Here is a 23,667-nt window from a genome sequence, read left to right as displayed (position 1 = left end):
AAAACAGTATTCATAATTCAATTTAATTGGCTAATATGGTTCATGCTGTTGATGCTGTTAGCTCATAACCTACCACTATCATCCAGCTGTTAAATGTAATTTTGACAGTACGGCTCATTTAGTCTTTTGTACATTTTCGTACCACAATGCTTATTCACATAAAAAATATTGGTTAGAAGCGATGCTTATTTGGCTTCTATAATTTAGAGTGTTTTTTTTTAATTTAGAGAAAACAGACAAGGAACATGGGAACACATTTGACTAAGTAAGAATTAAACCTTTTCCTACTGACTTAGGATGTTCTTATATAAAATGACAATTGCCGGCTCTGAACAATGAATCAACATGAGACAAGCGTTAATTGTTGATGTGTAACCATATGGAATTGCCTGTATCAAATGTGATACTGGAAGTATAATGAGGTAGAAGAACAATTAACTTACAGATTGGAATAGAAAGTGAGAAGTGGTCACCATATGTAAAAAGATAGCATGACTTACTTCCTGAGAAAACCCATTGATATATATGAGTTTTCATGGTTGATTGTAAATCAGTGCAGAATTTGACCCATACTGCTTAGTGAGTGGTGACACTCAGAAGATGCATGTGGGGGGAAGTCTGAAGAAGCATCCAGAAACCTGGAAGCTTATCAGAAGCGTCTCTCATTTTATTCCCAACCATAGTGAATCAGACAAGAAATCTCATTAGATCAGACTTTCATATGAGATTTGCAGTGCTTTCAGAATTCAGTCAGGTAGGAAATACCAAAAGAGCTTCTCTTTTGCATTTCCACTTCTGGATGCAAAGACATGTGAAATGTTTGTAAAGTTATCCTGAAAATTGTAAACATCAAGAGACATCAATATAATAAGCAATTGCTAAGGGTCCCAAGCAGCTCAGGGAGGGAGGGCAGCTGTTAATTATTAGTATGTGTTGAGGGGCCCAAAAATATTCCTGCTTTGAGCCCCCAATGGGCAAGCACCACCTCTGCAGCTGAGGATCTGATCCTAAGTTTTTTGGTTCATTTTAAGTTTCCCCAAAACTTTAGGGTGGTTTTATGTTTTATTGAAATCAATTCATCTAGCCCTGTTACTGATCATTTAAATTATTTCGGTGAGATTCTTCAGCTGGAAAGGGTAAGGGAAATAAGTGATTTGAAAATAAAATTAAACATATAGTCATGATTCTCACTGAGAATGGACAACAGTGATTGGATTTTGGGGGAAGGCATACAAAAGGTACAATTTATATTTCAGCAAATATTTTACAGCATTGTGAGAGAATTTTATAGGTGAGTGCTTGCAGTTGGTGTGCTTCATTCAGTTTCATTTGCTATAATTCACATGGAAAGTTAACTAGTATTTCAGAAGCACGGCAGTACAGTGGTTGGCACTCAGGAGTGAGTATCAAAAGACAAGGGTTCTGAACCCAGCTCTGCCATTGACTCTTCATGTGATCTACGACTGGTCACTATGGCTAGATTCTGATTCCCCTACTCAAGTTGAATAGTACCTTATTCTTCACGTAGTCCCATTGATTTCTGGCCTTGGACCTTCTGTATCTCAGTTTTCCTATCTGTAATATAGAGATAATACATACCTATTTTTGTAAAGTGGTCTGAGACTATTGGAGGTCAATAGCAATATGTGGAGTACTATGTACCACCATGTACAAGTTCAATCAGACCATATATATGCATGTGTAGTATAAGAAAAAAAAATCAGAAAGTAATTATGACCTTTTTTGTTCTCAAATCTTCACTTCTTACACTTCAAGGAACAGACCCTGTGAAGATGGGTTTATTTCTGATTACTCTTACGGTATGCTATCTAGATGAACTTCCAGCAATGTATTCATTCCCTCCATCCTCCTTTCTTTGATTCGTTCTGAGTACGTGACAGGGAGGAAAGGAAGCAAAAAGCTTCTCTTCCTCATGCAACTTGGGGTAGGATGGAAACTGACATAGCTTTCATTTTCTCTACAATAAATGACACAAAAAGTACTGGGAGCATAAGCTTTCGTGGGTAAGAACCTCACTTCTTCAGATGCAAGATTCACTTGCATCTGAAGAAGTGAGGTTCTTACCCACGAAAGCTTATGCTCCCAGTACTTCTGTTAATCTCAAAGGTGCCACAGGACCCTCTGTTGCTTTTTACAGATTCAGACTAACATGGCTACCCCTCTGATACAAAAAGGACTGCTTCAAATATGTCTTTCAGAAGTTTTACCCAACTCCCTTCTTCTATAATAGATTTTTCAAGAGGCTCTAAGGCCCAGATCCTCAAAGTATTTAAGCTTCAAATTCTCATTGAAATCACCTGAAGCTAGGAGCCTAAATACCTTTGTGGGTCTGGACTAAGTGACTTAGCACAGGTCCCAATGAAGTAAAACTGACTTCCAGTGATGTCAAAGGGACTTAGGCACCTAACCTTCTTATACTGTTCTGTAAATGCCATTTGGCACCTATCTGCATCTTTTAGGTGCCTAAATACCTTCATAAATCTGGATACTTATGTAAATATTTAAGAATAGGATTTTCAAAATAATTTTGAACAGTTTGTCCAATGGTACTTAAGTATTTTCCAGAATAGACATGGTTACCCAAATCGGCACATAAAAGAACTGAAACCAGAGATCAAGTTGCTACCAACCAAACCATGCTTCGCTCTTTCTGCCTTCTTTACGAAAAAAAAAAGAAAAGAAAATTCAAAAACCTACACTAAAAATAATAAAAGCAAAAAAAAAAAAAACCCAAAAAAAACCCTCAATTAAAAAATGGGGATGTCATGTATATATTTTTCATTTCTGTAGGGTGACCAGATGTCCCATTTTTAAAGGGATAGTCCCATATTAGAGATCTCTTGCAAATGTCCCAACTTTTTCTTAAAAACAGGCAAATTGTCCTGTATTTTCTGATTCCCGCTTCCCCCATCAGTACTGGCAAGTCCTGCTGCTAGCCAGATCCCTCCTTGCCAGCTGTCTGCCACCAGCAGTGTTTAGGGGTCCGGTGGGCAATGATGGGAGTGGGTGTTCAAGGCTGGTGGCAAGGCGAAGATGCAGCACACGGGGCCAGACACTCCCCCTGCTGGTCCGTCAGTGCAACCCCTGCTGCGTGCTTGCTCTTGGCCAGCAGTGCTCCATCCCCCCATTCCCTTTTCGGCTGGCACTGTCTGCGCGCTGCGAGCTGCAGAGGCTGGTGTGTGCGGGCAGGCACCAGGCAGCAGCCAGTTACATGTTGCCTCTGCTGCCCACCCATCAGCCCTTTATGTGCTCCCCTCTTGCTGTCCCTGCTTTGCCTCTTTGCTCCCCCCAACCCCACTGCTCCTCCATATCCCTCTCAGCTGGGCGCGTCCTACTCCCAGTGCTATGTGGATAACCTGCCCCTGGTCGGACTGCTCAGCTCACCAACAGCCTGGCCGGCAGGCTCCTTCCTTCCCCCACTGCCTTTAGCTGGGCCAGCACCCTAGGAAAGTCCAAGACCCTCCGGCCTGGGGCACTGGCCAGGAGGAGCCAAGCTCTGCATGTGCTAAAGCCCCAAGCAGCACTGGCACAGGGAAGTCTCTCCACCCCTCAGCTAAGCTCTGGAGTGGCGGGAGGGTGGGGGAGAAGCGATTTCCAGCTGATTCACCACCAGACCCTGCAGGCTCCACAGCAGCCCCCACAGGCAGGGTTTTAGCACCCTCTTCACCCATCCCTCCCCCCCACCATGGGTCCTGCCCCCAGGGAGCGTGGGGCTGCTCCATTCCCCACCCTCCCCTGCTGAGCCACCTCTCTGACTGGGTTTGCTAAAGTCCCTGCAATCAGGTTTCCTGGGCCCTGGTGCACAATGCATCCTTAGGGCTTAAGCCCTGTAGCTGTAGCCCAGGGACAGGAGGCAGCTGGGTTATGTCGGTGGCCAGCAGCAGCCTGGAGGTGTTAGCTGCCTTTCAACACTGTGCGGGCAGGAAGGAATAAGCTGCCTCCAGTCACATGGTGGGGGGGTTGGGGAAAGAAGAGATGAGCTCTGCAAAGACATGGGCCAGGTCATCCCTTCCCTCCATCTCCCCTGTGGCTGGAAGCAGCTCCTGTTCCTTCCCTCCCACACACTACCAAAAGGCTGCTGCTGGCCACATTGAGGTGTGAACCCTGACAGAAATCTGGGGAGGAGGGCCATGTGCCCCCATCCCCCCACATATTGCCTCGGGAAGAGGCAGCGCCAGGTACCAGGAGAGGCGGATCCATCCCCAGGGGCCCAGCCAACCGTGAAGGGCAGAGAGTGCCAGACAGGGAGGGTCCAGTTGGCCAGTTCCCGCCCTCCCCTCCCCCATGTGAATGAGGTGTACAGGAATGTGTATGTGTCACCTCTCCCCATGTGTGTGTGTGTGGGAGGGGGCTACAGGTGTATGTCACTCCTCCCCATGTGAACCCTGAAGCCTTAAAGATAAGAAGGGAAATAAAAATAATCCAACTACACAGTATTTCTTTTTAATGGGGGCTCAGTCAAATTGATGATAATTTGAATGTTTGTACTGCATAGTTCTGATTGATTGCCATTGAAATTGCTTGAGTACAAGGAATTTTACCTGGTGTCCCATATTCAGCACAGGGAAATATGGTCACCCGACATTTCTGCCAATGTCAGGAGGTTTTTCAATTAAACCTGGTAGTTTAAAATGGATAATGAGATAATGAAAAGTTAAAGAACAAAATAATCTCTATCTTTAAAATAACCAAGCTTTAGTTAAATTCTTATGTGCAGTTACAAAAATTAGGGTTACTAATCTGATACCTACATTTTTATGTCAAAATAATAAGTCACACAAATGTTATTGCTTTTAATAGTCATTCCATTTATGCATTCTTTACTTATCCTTCATTAGCATAGATATAAGTGCCCACTGAACATACTATGCATAATTGAATAGGCATTGCTATAGTGCAATGAGATAAGTTAGTCATGAAAATGAAGTGTTGTAATGGGGAACTATTTTATTTTTCTTCTCTCCCCCGATCTGCTGGGTAAATTAATAATTTCATTGTTTCTTCTTCTTCTCTTTACGTTATATTTGCTACTGACAAATAACAATACTTAGCACTAACACTGCATATTCAACATTACTAATTCATGCAATAGCACTATGGTATAGGTGAATGTTACTAGCCCCATTTCACTGAAGAAGAAACAAAAGCAGAAAGATTCCATTTGTTGGGGGAGGGGGGGAGAATCATACGTTTATAAAAATATAGTCTACTGTCCTAGTTTTGCAAACAGAAAGAATATAAAGTTTCAGAGTAGCAGCCGTGTTAGTCTGTATCCGCAAAAAGAAGAACAGGAGGACTTGTGGCACCTTAGAGACTAACAAATTTATTAGAGCATAAGCTTTCGTGGACTACAGCCCACTCTATATGCATCCGAAGAAGTGGGCTGTAGTCCACGAAAGCTTATGCTCTAATAAATTTGTTAGTCTCTAAGGTGCCACAAGTCCTCCTGTTCTTCTTTTTGTAGAAAGAATATAGACAGTTAATCGAATACAGTTGGTTAACTACTATATATTTTAAAAGTAGCATTTAGTAAAGCATACCCATTACCAGAGCCATCACTCGTATCAGTAGTGCTGTGTATCATTGAAGATTTGGCTACCTCCAAATAAATCAATCTATGCCAATCCAGTGGTAATATGAAACTGAATGAGTCTCTACATTTTATGTAAATTCCTGGGTATAAATCAGACAGTGCCAACCATAGCAATTGTGGACATTAAGTACTTAGCACCCAACTCTCACATCTATTTAAGCAGATTTCTTAAATATTTATACACAGTCTATAATGGATGGTGTGAGTAAACACTACTAGTACGGATTCAGAAAAGCCTCATATAGAACATGTCAAATGAAGTTACTTGTGATGGCAGCATGAGAGTATAATAAAGTGGCATCAATAGCTATTTCAATGGAGGTTGGTTGGATTGTTGATCTGCTGTTCAGATCTGCAGGTGAATTTCTGGCAAAGGCTGTAGACAATATATTTCATACTGTAAAGGTCTGTTGCCTTAGGTGAGAAGCGGAGGGAAAGCAGATACATGTGTTTTCCGTGCTGAGAAAGACAGATATATAGAGAAGGAGGGGTGACTTGGCAATTACTCTCCAAAACTTAAGAGACAAATTAACAACCAGGAAGTACAATAGTAGGAAGTTTTTGGTGTCAACAACTGCCCCTTTATTGGATGGATGGATGCTTTCTAAAATGTTACCCTAAATCCTATAGTCTCCTAAGTCCCATTTTCTAAAGTATCTACATTACTTAGGAGCAGAAGTCCTATTGACGCAGAGAAAATCAGTGAGAGAGATTCCTAAGTGTTTTAGATGCTTTTGAAAATTTTACCCATAGTGCCTGATACAATCAGGCCTCTAGGTGTGACTAAAATGCAAATATTAAAGAGTGAAATGTATTGAATTGATATTTTTATTACTTACAAAGATGTTCTAAAGTAGACTGCAAAGGCATGTATGGACTTGAGTTACAAATTCTAAATTGTTTATTTCCACTTTTTATCATAATGTTAAAGGAAAACACATAGGAAAACAATATCCTTCACATTATTTCTATTCTGTGATTTCCCCAAACTATTGTCTAGACAAGCTGAGTAGTAATTCTGAGGGTGATTCTGATGAAAGTGAGCTTATGCAAGCTAGAGATATTGATGACATCCAACACCACTGACCCAAACATTTCCAGTACCATGAAGAACAAAAGACTCCCCCTATAGTATGACTGAAAAGTAAGTGATTGTTTAGAATATTATCATTTGGTTCATTTTGTTTCTGCTTTAAGTTTCAGCTGTGACAGTGCTGAAAAGATTCAGACTTTTTTCCAGCTTGGGTTCTTTTCTTGAAGCTTACCATCTGGATTCTGTGCACAAATTGAACAGTAATGAAAAGTCAGAGAGCTCTATCTTTGAAATGTACACAAATTAAAATGTACACAAATTAATTTTAGAATATTTTTCTTCAGCTATTTTGCCACTAAAATGTGGCATTATATATATATATATACACACACACACACACACACACACACACACACATTCTTAAAATATGTAATGAGATTGTTTCAGATTATCAGATCCTTCTCTGTTTGTTCTTAAGTTGTATGCTTGAAAATACACCGGGCTTTTATAACTTGTCTCTCAGATCCACCTGGTGGATCTTGAGTCTTATCTTGATCAGCAATTCTGCTGTCTACCCATAAAGCAACTCTCATAGAAGACTTGATCCAAAACCCATTGAAGAACATGGCAAGATTCATATTGATTCAGTGGCCCTGGTCATGAGCATCTGGGAGCAGTGTGTGTTTTTATGTATCTCCTATTGTCAAAAGTGATTGATTGTGGGTGCTTCAATTTTGTGGGGCCCAACTTGAGATGCTTTAAATGGGGCCTTATTTTCAGAAAGTGCTGATGGTCTTATTTTCAGATGGAAGGCAATCAGCACTTTCTGAAAATAAGGCCCCCTTTAAAGGGTCTCAAGTTGGACTCCCAGAAATGGAGGCACAAAGAATTACTAGGCCCTTCTGAAAATTTAGGTCCTTAATTATAGACCTGTTGCATTCCTGAGAGATTTTGTGAGAAATCCTGTCTTCAGATTATCCAAAAGAAGACAGGAATATGTTTGTGTCTGTGTTAATACTATTTACCTTATGTCCAATGATTCTGACAGAGATATCTGTGAGTTTGATGGTAGGGCAATGGAGATCATTCTCTGATATAAATATGTGTGTCTGTTTTCTAAGGAAGGGACTCTGGTTTCTCTGAGGACAGTCTTCAGAGAAGGTGAGAGATAGTAGAAGATGGAAATAGATTTCCAGCATGAGGTGAATGTTGCTATGGCTTCAGGCACTTACAGCATATAGAATATACAAAGTTACATCTGTTCTACTGATCATATGAGGAATAGGATATGCTTAGTTTTAGTATCTCTTCAGCCAGCAGTTTTCACACTTTTCTACACTGAGACTTCCCATTATATATATATATAAATAATCTTGCACTTGAAGGAGGTTCCATCATATCTTTTTATTCTATTCCTAGCATTCATCCAGCTACCAGCTCTTCTTTAACCCTTAAATAATATATTTCTATGTATGAGGGAATGGGGCACATGTCAACAGCACATCCTGACCCTTTATTTTGTCCAAATTGTGATTTGTGAGATCTCCTGTCTGAGGAGAGGGGCATCACTGTCAGAATTGCCAATCCTTTCTGCTTCTCTCTAGATCCGTTTCTCCTACTCTTCTCTCCAGTGAAGAATAAATGACAGCCATGGCATCCCATAAGGCTTTGCAAATACTACAGCTATATGAGAAGGAAAAAGTGCTAAACCTCAGCAGCTGATGCAAGGCTGTAGGGTCAGTTTCCTTTCCCTCCTCTTGGAGGAAAGAGAAACAGTTTATGTGGCTCAAGGGGAAGAATAACATTTCCAGCAGGTTCCATCTCAGAATACATGCTCATGGGTTACTGGATGTTGCAAAATATCCATCTCTTATAGAAGAAGACAGGAGCCAGAGATAGAGAATTCTGGAGTGAAATAGGGAGACTTTCCCATAAGGAATACTTCTGCAAATAGGTCAGATAAGCGAGATCCACCAGCAGTGTCTCCTCAAAGAACCCTGGTTCTGGTGCTTGTTGCTGGCGAACATGGGAAATCAGACTTGGAGAAAAAACAAATTTTCCTCTGGGCTTTGATTCCCCCAGATAACTGTTTGCATTCCCTGACTGAGATCCAGTATGGTCAACCAACTTCTCATCCCATTTTTACTTGATAATGTGTACATATATTATACACCTGTAAAAATATGGATTGAGTGTCACAAGATAGAAAGGATTAGTGGTGCATTAATTTTTTCCCATGTATTTGAAGCATGTATTTTTTAAGATTTTATAAAAAATGTCATAGCCTGATTCTGCACAATTGATGTTAGTGGGAGTTCTGCCACTGACCTCTGAAGAGTTATATGGGCCCACTCCTGCGCTCACGGAAGTCAATGGCAAAACACTTGCTGACTTAATGGTGTTGGATCAAGCCTCTGGAGCCTAGAAAAGGGTTATTTTATATAAAGATGTCTATATCTATAAAATCAAGAGCCAGCCTCTTTTTGTAAAGAATAACAGTTCTGGATGTATAGGCGCATGCACCTCCCTCCCCCCATTACCTATAATGTACTGGGTGTTAAATACTTTAATCATATTCCTTTTGTTTTTAAAGTTATTTGCATTGAGCGGCTATTCTTTACAAAAAGAGATTGCTGAAATTTTAAGAACGTGATTCATCAAAGCATTTAACTATGTGTTTAATTGCTTTCCAGAATGGGGGCCTAAAGGTTTCTGGAGATATATAAATATAAAAACTCTCACAAGTCATTTAATGATGTGGAATTGTAGAAGAGGTAGTGTTTGTATCTTATAGATATAAAAATGTTGTGTGTGTTGTATTATACATATAAAATCAAGATCAAGCAACCTCTTTTTGTAAAGAATAGAGGTTCCCTACAAATAACCTTAGAAAACAAAGAATGTGCTTAAAGTATTCAGTCAATACCCAATTCATTATTATTATTATTAATGCTGTTTTACTAAATTCTGAGAATACAGTGATTAAGATTTTTTTTTAAAAGGTGAAAAATACATTCCTTTAAAAAATAAAATAAATGAAATATCATTGTACCCTCCCTTTTGTGGTTCCATCAGCTAATGAGACCATGCACAGCATCTCCATTTTGACATTTTGGAAATGCTGACAGAAAAAAAGAAGGCCATGACAGTTCCCATAACCCTATGTGTACTGAAAAGCACAGCCACAAAAGTAGGTCACTCAGCAGAGCCAAGGATATGCTCAGGGGCTTTCTATGCAATCTAGAAATTGGAAGTGAGTGTCTGCAAAGGATAATGCTATAGATAAAGCATTTCATGCCATATATTTTGTACTGTGATTTCTCCTGTATTGGAATAATTTCTTCATGCTTAAGACTTATTTTCCAACTAGCTAGGAATATCAGATAGCTTATTTTCTCATGCCAGAGGGCCAAGCCATTCATGACAGTCAGGCTTCACAACACAACACAATAAGCATAAATGTATATAGTATATAAATAATTCTAGAGAGAGAGAGAGAGAGAGAGAGAGAGAGATAAAAGGTCAAGACAATTTGAGGCACCAAGGTACTCAGAGGTCTTTTCTATTTCCACTACAGTTATTGAGAGGGTGGTTGTAAGAGTAGGATCATAGCTGGCCAAATTGCTGAAGTCAAATGATGGTTTCTGAGTACAGCTTGCATAACATTTCCAAAGGTGCCTAATGACTTAAGCGTGTAAGTCACATTTCAAAAAAAGTGATTTAGGAACATAGGATCTTAAATCTCATTGACTTTCAAAGAGATTTAGCATATTTGGAAATGGAACTTAGGTGCTTTGAAGGATTTTTTCCCCTTGTCAGAAAAAACCCTGAAATATTTTGTCAACAAAAAATGACTTTTAACCAAACCAAAAAATGTGTTCAGGTGGATTTATTTCATTTTTTGTTGTAAAACCAAAACACTGATTTTCTTCTCTATCCCTTCTCCCTCACCTTTGTCTCCACTTTTCCTCCTCTATTTCCTTTTTTCTATTTTTGATCATGGAAATGGGCACAAAAGGGAAAGAAAGGGGAAAAGGGAAAGAAGCAGGGAAACCACAAGTTAACATGCCCCTCCCACCCCAAATTTTGGGTTTATATTTTAATTAAAAGACAAACAAAAGCATGCCACATGACCAGGCTTGCATGTAGTCCTGCAGTGTGGGAATCTGTGGCACACCCAGATGCTTTTGCAGTGCTCTCTCTTGCAATGGTGCCCTATTCATGAGCAAGGCTAATTTCTTCCTCTTTTCCCATTTGTGAACAAAGAAAGAAGAGCAGCAGAAGAACTGAGTAGATTTTTAATGAGTGTTGTCCTGCCTTTTACTACAGTGTGAAACAACAAAGTCCACTGTTCATTATATACCGACAAAGGTTCTTTTCTTTTTGATGAATGTCACATAGAACAAGGTGGCCTAAGTTACAGCCCTTGGTTGTGAATTGTCCATGATCTATTTAAATCCAATCCTTGGAGTTGGAAAGGGAGGAGATTAGAGAACGAGTTTAAGAGTCCATACATAACGTGTCCCCCCTCCATCTGCTTTAATCTGTAATAAAGCTTAATGATAAACAACAAAGAGACACAGGACAGTCATCACAGAAGTGGTCTATTTCCCTCACCCTGAACCCTACACAACTATTTAAAAACAATAAGAAGGACCATACTGGGTCAGACCAAAGGTCCATCTAGCCCAGTACCCTGTCTTCTGACAGTGGCTAGTGCCAGGTGCCCCAGAGGGAATGAAGAGAACTACACATTATATATTTGTACATTCAGAAAGGGAAGCCAATAAAAAAAGAGCAAGAGGCATGGAAGTAGACAGAAGCCATGGAGAATTGAAAGACATTAAATGTCTTTCAATTGAAATGCTACTATTAAAGAGGAAACCATTTCACTGATATATTGAGAGTTCTCAGATCTCTCTCTCCACCTCTGAAGTTCAGTCACACATTTTTAATATTTCTTATTGGCTTTTCTACAGGAAGTTCTAACCAAACATGGCTAAATCTGAACTCAGTTTGTCTTCTCAAAATCCTCCCCATGCTTTCCCCTTCTCCAAGACTTTGGAAAATGCTGTTTTCATCTGAATCGCCCACCATCATCACCTGAGTGTCATTTTTTACTTCTCTCCCTTCCTCTGATCATATCCAGACTTCCAATAAAGCCTGTGACTTTTTCCTGCAGAGCAATTTTAAAGCAGACCCTTTCCTGTTCATACTCATGGTTAAGGTATCTAGCTTTCATATATGTTACTACTACACACTTTTTTGCATTCCCAGCTCCTGTCTTGATCCTCTGAAGTCTATCCAAAGCCATGCTTTGCCCCTACTTCACCCATCTTATCTCCTGTCTTCATCCCACCAATGGCTTCTTGTTATCCAGTGCATCAGATTTAAACTCCTCATCCTGATCTTCAAAGTTCTTCATAAATCCAATCCAGTCTATTTCATTCCCCATTTCACTTCATTAATGTGAACCTAGCCTGCCACTCCCTCTATTTCCCACTCACATCTCCATGCCTTCTTTCATGCTGAACCGTTCAGAACTGGAACGGCCTAGTGTAACTCTCTATCTTCTTGTAGTCATTCTCCACAAAACACTTCTTCCATAAGCCCCATTCGTTTTGCTCCCCAGCCTGATCTGCCTACTCTAATCTCTCTGTTTAGGCAATCGTACTGCCCACGCCACCATAGTATCTGAGCATCTGTTGACAGCTACAAATCATTAAACAAAAAATTTAAAGGATTAGACTGACGGAAGTTGAGGAAAAAATCAAAACAAAAACTCTAATTACCTGCTTCACTACCATGGTCCAGGTTCTTGGCCCTGTTAAACTGCTTAGTGACAGTGAAAAGCAGGCTTAAACTAGATTTAAAGAACCAGTTGAGGACCCTCCTCTCCCCCAACATTTGGGAATCCTCTAGTAGCCTATGACCTCTATTTTCCTCTAAACCCAGCATATATGGGGATGGCCTTCACTATCTCTGTAAGTGCAATTAACTTTTTAAGTGTGTGCACTATATTAATTCTGAGGCTGATACTCTTTTGTTTCAGTTTTCCAGGAAGTTGTTAGGAAACTGGGCTCCTTATAGAAACTCAGTTGCCACCTTAAGTAAAGAGTGGCTACTGGCTCATAATTATGTACAGTATGTTGTACCAAATTACTTGAGCATTCTTTAAAAAGTAAAGAAAGTGAAGTATCAATGTGTCCGAATTTCATCCAATGTACACCAGGTAGGAAACAATTTGTCTGTATTTTGTTCTGCCATCAGTAACGCAAGCAGGTAGGCTACTCACCTTTGTCTCAAAAAAGAAATTACCTTCAAGAGTTTGTAATTTACCCTCAGTGGCGTATTTCACTTTCAATATCAGCATCTACAGTTGTCACTGGGATATTTCCCATCAACATTGTTTTTAGAATGTTTTCCCCTTCAGATTTTGGATCTCCATATCTCACACACATTTCTGGTACTTGAACATAATTCAGTACTTGTTCTGGACATTCTTGGGAATTATGCTACTGAAATTCCCAAATTGCTTAAGACTGATCTCTTGTCCAATTCTGTGTTGTTGCAGAATAATAACTTAAGTTGCTTGCAGTTTTAAAAGGCATATTACTTTTCCTTTTGCAGTAGAAAGACTATGCTTTCAAATACGGCGTGGAAGATAGCTGGTGGGGTTGAAAGATGGTGGTGAAATTCTGGACTTTAATGTTTCAAATTTAAAGAGAGTGTGTAAGCCTACTACTATCCTACTGATGATCAACTTTAATGGCCTTGAGGAAGCTATTCATTTTCATGCTCTCGCTTTACAGAAATGTGTCAAAAAGAGAAAACTGACAACAGTACATGGAAACAGGGTATAACAAGACAGAAACTGCAGAAACTGCACGGTAAGTGTAAAAATCAAATAAAGAAAAGCACACAGTAAATGAGACATCAAAAAAAAAAAGAAGTTGATTCCAAAAACACTCCCAGAAAGCCTGCCAAAACTTCACAGATGTCAAGTTTCTGCTTTAAGAACACATTTCATTATTTCATGAGCACAGGGGTCACTACTGGACTGAATTAAGAATGTTTTTTCCAAAACAAGACAATTGTCTGAGTAGCTGTGTAGACAAGAGGCAGACCCAAACAACAGAAAATTTGGTCTGCGGATGCATGAGAGCTCTCTTCTACAGCCTTTAATCTCCCCCCCCCCCATCCTAGGGGAAGCTGCAGTTTAATTTGGCTCCCAAGGCAAGTTAGAACAGCATCACCTGCAGGCATACCCCCACTTCAATTGCTGTGGAGACTCGACTAGGTATTGTAGAGGTGGCTACATGCCCGCTGGGGATTCCCTTAGGGTTACCATACGTCCGGATTTTCCCGGACATGTCCGGCTTTTTGGGCTCCAAATCCCCGTCCGGGGGGAAATCCCAAAAAGCCGGACATGTCCGGGAAAATCGGACATGCGGTCGGCGGCTCGGGTGCCGGGCCGGGGGCTCGGGGGCTCCGCCGGCGGTGCTCGGGGGGGCCCGGTGCCGGGCCGGGGGCTCGGGGGGGCTGGCCGGCGGTGCCGGGCCGGGGGCTCGGCCGGCGGTGCTCGGGGGGTCCCGGGGCCGGGGGGCTCGGCCGGCGGCTCGGGTGCCGGGCCGGGTGCTGGGCCGGGGGTGCTCGGGGGGACCGGTCCGGGGGGCTCGGCCGGCGGCTCGGGTGCCGGGTGCCGGGCCGGGTGCCGGCGGTACTCGGGGGGGCCGGGTGCCAGGCCGGGTGCCGGCGGTGCTCGGGGGGGCCCGGTGCCGGGCCGGGCCGGGGGGCTCGGCCGGCGGCTCGGGTGCCGGGCCGGGTGCCGGCGGTGCTCGGGGGGGCCGGGTGCTGGACCGGGCCGGGGGGCTCGGCCGGCGACTCGGGTGCCGGGTGCCGGGCCGGGTGCCGGCGGTGCTCGGGGGGGCCCGGTGCCGGGCCGGGCCGGGGGGCTCGGCTGGCGGCTCGGGTGCCGGGCCGGGTGCCGGCGGTGCTCGGGGGGGCCCGGTGCCGTGCCGGGGACTCGGGGGGCCCGGCCGGGGACTCGGGTGCCGGGTCGGGGACTCGGGTGCCAGGTCGGGGACTCGGCAGGCGGTGCCGGGCCGGGAGCTCGGGGGACGGGCTGGGGACCTGCGGTGCGGGGGTGGGCCGCGCCTCCTCCCCCCACACTCCCCCTTACCTGCTTCAGGCTTCCCGCGACTCAAATGTTCGCGGGAAGCAGGGGAGGGGGCGGAGACTTTGGGGAGGGGGCGGGGTTGGGCGGGGCTGGGGGCGGGGCTGGGGGCGGGGTTGGGGCCCCTTTAAAGTGTCCTCCTTTCGGAGGCACTAAATATGGTAACCCTAGATTCCCTTCCATAGGAAAATCCCCAATTGACTTAGGTCACCACTGAAGCAGCAGAAAGGAGGAGGAGCATAGTTCAGACACAAACTCTGGTTGCTTATATGAATCGAGGATATTAAATGATCCCCACATGAGTCCACATAACCATTTCTCCCAACAGACTCTAGCTTCCTCACCAATTGCTGTGCTGTCTTTTAGGAGGGGATGCTCTTTCTCCCTTCACACCAGATTATCAGTCCTGATATTAAGGAAGGAATGGATTTCATAGCCCCATAGGGCACTCAGGAGCGTAAACTCCCAAGTGCTTCCCCTCCCCCCATTTTTAAGGGAACCTGAGCCAAGCCCCTACCTTGGGGTTACACAAAGGACATGTGAACAGGTTACCAAGATGCCCCCCAGCAAATGAGACCTAAGTGGAATGAACTGGGGCATGTGGCAGGATGCTGACACCTGAGTACGCATCAGGAAACAAGGCTGCCGCACTAACGAAACCATGATGTTGCAGTGGGATAACAGTGTCTCACTGAGCATCTGCTTTTCTCCTCCTGCTCTCTGCCCCCACTCTCTCTTTTTCTCTCCCGTTTGTCTCTCCCGACCATTATATTTCTTTCCCTTGATCCTGTCCTGATTCCTCTCCAGTCCTTTATTTTTTCCGGTCATCCACTCATCTCCAGGCCTTTTCTCACTAAGCACCACACCACATCTTCTGCCTTATGCAAGAAAAGATCCCTGAACTCTAGAGACTTTGGTTAAAAAATAAAAACTAACCAAAAGTAAATACATGCAGGGACATACAGCGCTTTGAAAGCAACCTCCTTATGCTGTGTCTTTATATAGAGTTGGTCAATTTTTTTTTCAAAAGTGAATAATTTCATGAACTTCTGACATTTTCGGATTTTTATATTTTTGCAACATTTTCAATCAATATTTATATTGAATCCATTATCAAAATTTTTAATTCAATGAAAACCCGCTCACTGAAGAACTCCTGTTGATTGTGGGAGTTAGATCAGATGCTGTAAGTCATCTGTAAAATGATGATAATACTGGGTATTGAAGGATATATTCATTAACATATACAATGTTCACAGAGTAAGGCAGTAGGTTCCATATAATACTGCTTGGCTCTTATATAGCACATTTCATCCATAGATCTCAAAGTACTTTACAAAGGACATTAGTATTAATATCCATTGTACAGGTGAGGACACCAATGGTGGTGAAGTGACTTGCCCAAGGTCACCCAGCAAGCCAGTGACAGAGCTGTGAATAGTACACAGACCTCCCGAGTCCCTGTCCAGTTTTCTATATATAACCTAGTTTCAATGAAGTAACAAATTTTAAAGATCCTTCTGTTGTTCTCTTCTATCTAAGTTTTTCTATCACATCCATCACTGTAGTATCTAATTGCTTCACATAGATAATTCCTTTTCTAAAAAGCAATCAAGTACCAGAAAAAGTATGAAAGTTACTTCCTCCCATCCCCCAAGTGAAAACTCTTGTAATTTGTTTAAATTATGCCAAAAATAACGAGAGGTTAATAATAGGGGTGAATTCTTAATTGCAAATCCTTCTTGCCTTTTGGCACAGACAATATTCAGTGTTTTATTTTAATTTGCTACATCAAATTAAATTCTTCATCCTGGAATGCTCTTTATATGTTTGTTTAATAACAACAGCTTCTTCTGCCCATTTAGATATGTAGGTTATGTTAGGAAAAGTGACTGTAGAGAGTATCCTCCTCTCATTCAGCAAATGCAGGTGTCTGTCAAAATGAAGACACTGCATCTACCAAACCAGTGTGAGAGTAAAACAATCTATGCACTGAATTCTCCTCTCCCTTACATGGATGTAAATCAAGAGTAACTCTTAACCAGGGCTGACGAGAGCGGGGGGGGAAGCCGGTACAAATTACCGGGGCCTGGCGGTCCGGAAGGGAGCCCGGGCCCCGGCTCCCGCCCCCCACACACATCGCCTTACCAGGCCCCCTCTCGTCAGTCCTGTTTAGCCAGTCCGCCCTTGCTGGGGGGCCCGAAAAATTTTTTTTTCACCGGGGGCCTGAACCCACTCTCGGCGGCCCTGCTCTTAACATCAATGGAATTATGCTGCTGTAAAAACAAGTGGGAATGAGAAAAAATGAGGGCCCGATTCTCCTAAGTAGTCACTTTTGTTTTTCACAAAAAGGATTAACTGGGATTTTTTTTAAACTAGAACGCTTTCATGTTTTAAATGACACACCCAATGTGACTTATATGTTCTTTTCAAAGAGATTTTTTTAAATGTCTATCCAAGATAGAAATTATGCTCCAGTCCTTATGTTTTTGCACCTTGCCTGGCACATTGGGGCCCTGATCTTGATTGGTGCCTCCTAGGCACTACTGTAATACAAATATAATAGAAGAAAATAGGCAAACTGGATTACAAAGCTGAACTACAACGTCTCTTCTTTCAGATGTCAAATTAAAGTTGTTTCCTATGTGTTGGGACAGCCAATCAGGGGTCGAGAAAAATACCTTATAACCTGCCCACCATGAAAGCATTTGCCAATGAGAAAGACTAAAAAGACACTGTGAATAGCAGAGCCTAGTAAATAGTTTTAAAAGTTTGCAGACATTTTCTATGTCCACTCTGAAGTTAATTTTGAGAATCTAGAACTACCCAGGGCCAATTCTGAGTACTTTGTATTCCAAGTCAAACAGTTTCAACAGTTCTCGTAGTGGGAATTTGGCTACTGGAACATCTCCACTTTTTTTTGTAAATTTCCTGGGGGCGGGGGGAGAGATGTTTTATGCCATTGTTATTTTACAGATTGGGTTACCGTATTATATTCAGGGAAGGGTTTAGAAAGCACTACATTTGACAATGTATTGCCTGGGAGCAGGTGGATTTGATTAATTGTCTCAGCCTTACTGATGAAAGCAAATGCCTATAGGGAATCCAGTCATTTGAACAACAAGACTGGCATATGCAGGATTTTGTTGGTATGCTGGCAGGTGCCCAGATCCCCAACTCCATGAGTGAAGGGATTTTACTTAGAATTTTGATCCACGAGAGAGATTTGATGGTAAACAATTAGTACCAAGAATTGAAAAATGAATTTACCCTTGGCATGCACCAGTGAGGGCCATATAAGCATCTAAACAGATAGACTCTTGGAATGCTTAAGGTACAGAGATAGTGGGGGGAGAGGGGGAGACACAGCCTTCAGCTGAAGAAAGGACTGGAGAGGAAGTACAAAAGAGAGTAGAATACTGACTGCCTAGAATGCTTGTGAACACACGCTTGTATGTATATCAATGATTAATCATCAACAAATACCTTGAGGTACAGAACACATGAAATGAAGCTTTTCTAGGGAAACACATCATTTTTACAAATCACCGAAAGAAAACTCTTTTAACCAGAAATGGTCTGAACAACAAAAATGTGACAGTCATCCTGAGTGGTCTCACATCCTACTCATTAGCACAGGCAGAACCATTTGTCTCTCTGCCAAAATAAACTGCACTTAATGAATTGGAAATTAGCAAATCCATTTTATCTTTCTGGTAAGAAATTAACACTGTGACTGGTCCCTTGAAGCCTAATCCTACACAGCATTTAGCTCCTTTTGAGCAATTCAGTGTCCTCAATACCCATGGACTTCAGAGGAAGCTTAGAGCATCTACAATCTCTCAGGAGGTGCTCAGAACTTTCTAGCATTCGGACCTTTGTCAGCTGTTTTATTATTGGAAGGCACACAATGGCACTAATACAGATAATCTCACAAATTCTGTTTAACTGAATGTATCTTCAAGAAACACTTGTTGTTAGCTGTGGCATATTAACCAGTAAACGTGTTTTTACTGCCTGATCTTACCTGATTAGAATAATTTCTTAGGTGCAGAACTAGTGCCATAAAAAGTATGCTCACAGAAACAAACCAAAATATTAGATGATGATATGATTTAGATAACATGCATCTTCCATTTAGGAAAATCATGGATATTAGGTGCTACTTAGATCCAGGTAATTCATTCTTAAGCAAATATATTCTTATCACTGTTCAACTGTACTGCCATACATCACCTAAAGTGATGTACTAATTCCTACTGCATCAACTAGCCTATACACTACCTCCAAATAAATATTCACATTAGAAGTTTATATTATTCTTCATAAACTGATTAAAGAGCTAATGAAAGCTTTGGTAAAGTTCCAGTTTGAAGTACTATGATTATGTTGTCAACTGCTTCCTCTATTTCTCTTCCCTGGATCTTTAATATAAAACCATGATTCAGGCTATCCTACTGTCCCTCTTTTCTACCTTCAAGGAGAGGGGAACGGCAGGTGAACAAAGCTTGCAGTGGATGAAAGGAAGCTCACAGGGGACTCCAAGCCTGAACAATTCTTATCCTATCAGGTGCCTGTGCTGCTCTACTTTCTGGCGGGAAGTCTTGGAGCGCCATAAACTCCGCAGCCAGACATCAGCTCCTCTGCCTGCTTCCACTTCAGATTCTCTGAGTCTTTTGATTCCCCAAGTCCTGTCACTGATGAGCCAGTGAGGAGGTGGCAAGGGTAGATGGGTGCTAGAGGAGCTGATCCTGAGAGAGGCAAGTACGACTAATAGTTGGCTATGTACTATGGGCCTGATTCTTATTTATACTAAGGCCACTCTACACTGCTATAGCAGTGTGAACCTTAAAATGGTTTTAAATGTAATGTATAGCAACCAAATCTCTGTTCCACTCACACTCACCCTGAAAATGTGCACACATCAGTACCAAGTGCATTGAACATAATTTCTTGATGAGGTCGTTTCCTCACTGAAGTTAGCCTGACCAGGGAGCATATTAAAAAAGAAGCTATTTCAAACAGCCATTTTTGATAGATCTGTACTTCAAAGACTCCTGCTGATGGGAGCCAGGCTTTTGGCATTGTTTCTAGCTTCATTAGGGTACAAAAGGAGCATTATCAAAAGAAAAATTTTTGGAGACCCCCTTCCCATAACATTAAACAAAGTCCTTTCAAAAGCTATATAGTCTTTATTAAATTCAATTGATACTTGCCAACTTTTGTCTGATCTATTATATTTTATCTGGGAAAATTATTGCAGCAATATTGTAAACATTTACTGAAGCTTAATAATCACTATGAATCTAGGAGTGAAATAATCTCAGCACTTTTTAGAAACTAGAGCATTTTAGAATAGGAGTGAGTGATGCCAAGTGGACCAGGGATTTGGACAGAGTCAGGAGACCTAGTTCAAACCCCACCTATCATGGTTATCATCAGATCCCTTCATATCTTTTTGCTTCAACTGTAAAATGGGAATAGGGATAGCTTCCTTCCTTTGTAAAGATACTTTGAGAGCTACTGATAAAAAAGTTCTATAAATATTATTAGTATAATTCTATACATATTATTTTTATTATATCTCAAATCTAGCTGCATTAGATAATTTGGAGATGGAATTGTAAAAATACCCATTTTGAATTTGTTTTCCATCAATATTCTAGCAGACATGAATACTGTATGGAATCAGTACATTTGAAACAAATGTTAGATAATATTCAAGGCAAACAATTTTTGAATTTACAAAGGCAAGTATTGGCTCCAGAAAACTTAGAATTACCCTCATTAATTTGGGAGAACAGAAACAATACCATTTATACAGCCAATCAAAAGTAACAAATAGGACTGAATTTTTGTATATTAAATACATCCAAAGAACTCCTCACAATCTATAGTTCAGGAATTACTCACAGCAATTATTCTTTCCCACAAGCTGCTCATGGACATTTTCTGAACTGAAAAAGAATTTAATTGGTCAATAATTCACCATCAATTATTTCCTTAGCTCTAGTTTTTCAGGTGACTATAGTTCTTTGCACACTCTAAGCAATGCTGTCAGTCAGATGTAAGGGAGAGATGTCATTCTGCAATCTTCCCACTGGAGAGAAAAAACTCTATCCCTTTCATTTCAAGATGATATCTTAGAACCGAGTTATTTTCTGGAAAATATTATTGCACCAGTATGATCAAAATTCATTAAAATACATTTGAAATGTAGGCTCCTTAAAACTATCTGTCATATACAAACATGCTGCATTAAGCTGAAGATGACTAAATGTTTCTACCTTTAGTAGTGGCAAAACATCTTCTGTGCAAATCATAGAATCATAGAACTGGAAGGGACCTTGAGAGGTCATCTAGTCCAGTCCCCTGCACTCAAGGCAGGACTAAGTATTATCTAGAACATCCCTGACAGGTGTTTGTCCAACCTGCTCTTAAACATGTCCAGTGATGGAGATTCCACAACCTCCCTAGGCAATTTATTCCAGTGCTTAACCACTCTGACAGTTAGGAAGTTTTTCCTAATGTCCAACCTAAATCGCCCTTGCTGCAATTTAAGCCCGTTGCTTCTTCTTCTATCCTTAGAGTTTCCGAAGAACAATTTTTCTCCCTCCTCCTTGTAACAACCTTTTATGTACTCGAAAACTGTTATCATGTCCCCTCTCAGTCTTCTCTTCTCCAGACTAAACAAACCCAATTTTTTCAAGCTTCCCTCATAGGTCATGTTTTCTAGACCTTTAATCATTTTTGTTGCTCCCCTGTGGACTTTCTCTAGTTTGTCCACATCTTTTCTGAAATGTGGCGCCCAGAACTGGACACAATACTCCAGTTTAGGCCTAATCAATGTGGAGTAGAGTGGAAGAATTACTTCTTGTGTCTTGCTTACAATACTCCTGCTAATACATCCCAGAATGATGTTTGCTTTTTTTGCAACAGCATTACGCCGTTGACTCATATTTAGCTTGTGGCCCACTATGACCCCCAGATCCCTTTCCTCAGTACTCCATCCTAGGCAATCATTTTCCATTTTGTATGTGTTCCTTCCTAAGTGGAGTACTTTGCATTTGTCCTTATTGAATTTCATCCTATTTACTTCAGACCATTTCTCCAGTTTGTCCAAATCATTTTGAATTTTAATCCTATCCTCCAAAGAACGTGCAAGCCCTCCCAGCTTGGTATCATGTGCAAATTTTGTAAGTGTACTCTCTATGCCATTCTCTAAAACATTGATGAAGATATTGAACAGAACCGGACCCAGAACCGATTCCAGTGGGACCCCACACGTTATGCTGTTCCAGCATTACAGTGAACCACTGATGATTACTCTCTGGAAATGATTTTCCAACCAGTTATGCACCCACCTTTTAGTAGCTCCATCTAGGTTGTATTTCCCTAGTTTGTTTATGAGAAGGTCATGCGAGACAGTATCAAAAGCCTTACTAAAGTCAAAATATAACACATATAACACTTCCCCCCATCCACAAGACTTGTTACCCTGTCAAAGAAAGCTATCGGGTTGGTTTGACACAATTTGTTCTTGAAAAATTCATGCTGACTGTTATTTATCACCTTATTATCTTCTAGGTTTTTGCAAATTGATTGCTTAATTATTTGCTCCATTATCTTTCTGGGTTCAGAAGTTAAGCTGACTTGTCTGTAATTTCCCAGGTTGTCCTTATTTCCCTGTTTATAGATGGGCACTATATTCACCCTTTTCAGAGGCATCACGTTTCCACTTCTATTCCCTTGCAAACAAGCATAACATTTTCATCCATGATATTTACAGGAACATCTATTTGCATAAATAAAAGAAATGTATTGCATGCTCAATGGCTACTTGTATATGCAGTTTGACACTTGCATATGCAATTGTCCATTTTGCATGTGTCCATGTAAATTTTGATATTTGCCCATGTACTCACAAATATTGTGGGTGTAGTTTTAGATGTTTTAAACTTGCCTTTGAGAGTCAAACACATCCCTGAAGTAACTTTACTTAAGTTGAAAGAAGAACAGGAGGACTTGTGGCACTTTAGAGACTAACAAATTTATTAGAGCATAAGCTTTCGTGGACTACAGCCCACTTTACTCTGAAACCTTTACTTAAGTTGAGACAATGACTCTATACTGCTGTCTGATTCAGTGAGAGTGAGATGGCTGCTTATCATCTGAGTCTATCCTTGATTGTCCCTGCCTGGAGCCCCCCAATTTCCCAAAGACATTGTTGACTAAAACAGGACTGCTGACCTCCAAAGACATTGATATAAAGGACAAAGACATTGACTTTACCCCAAAATGACACCATAAGGTAGAGAAATTAAATTGGGAATTGTTGGGGAAAGGGGCTATTGTAGAGAGGTGGTGGATTGTTTGGGAACAAAGGGGTGTGGACCTGGGTTGAATTTTTTAAAGTTTCAGCTAGCGCTTATAATAATCAACTCAGAAATACTGATTGTTCCTCCAACACTGGTTCTGTGTGGACTGCCTTATTGTATTTATCATGGGCTCTCATGGAACAAAAGTCACCCTTGAGCTGAGAGCCAGCACAAGGCTTCTAAAAATGGCTCAAATATAACATAAGTGGTGCCATGAGATGACCTTGAGGCCAAATACTCTTAATAGGATTCAAAAAAGATTAGATATCTATATAGATAATTAGGACATTGTTGTTACATTAGATATATTCCCGTATTTACTTCTGATGTAAGCGTGGATGCTCTAATTGTCCCTATATATGTCTAATCCTTGTTTTTTAAAACTGTTTAAGATATCAACAAAATGATATCTTGCAGCGAGTTCTACAGGTCAAATATATACTGCAAAACATACACTGTCGGACAG

This window comes from Chrysemys picta, chromosome 6 (assembly GCF_011386835.1).
Source record: "Chrysemys picta bellii isolate R12L10 chromosome 6, ASM1138683v2, whole genome shotgun sequence".
NCBI classification, from domain to species: domain Eukaryota; kingdom Metazoa; phylum Chordata; order Testudines; family Emydidae; genus Chrysemys; species Chrysemys picta.
The sequence above is the reverse complement of the archived record's forward strand: the minus strand, read 5'-3'. Positions refer to the sequence as shown.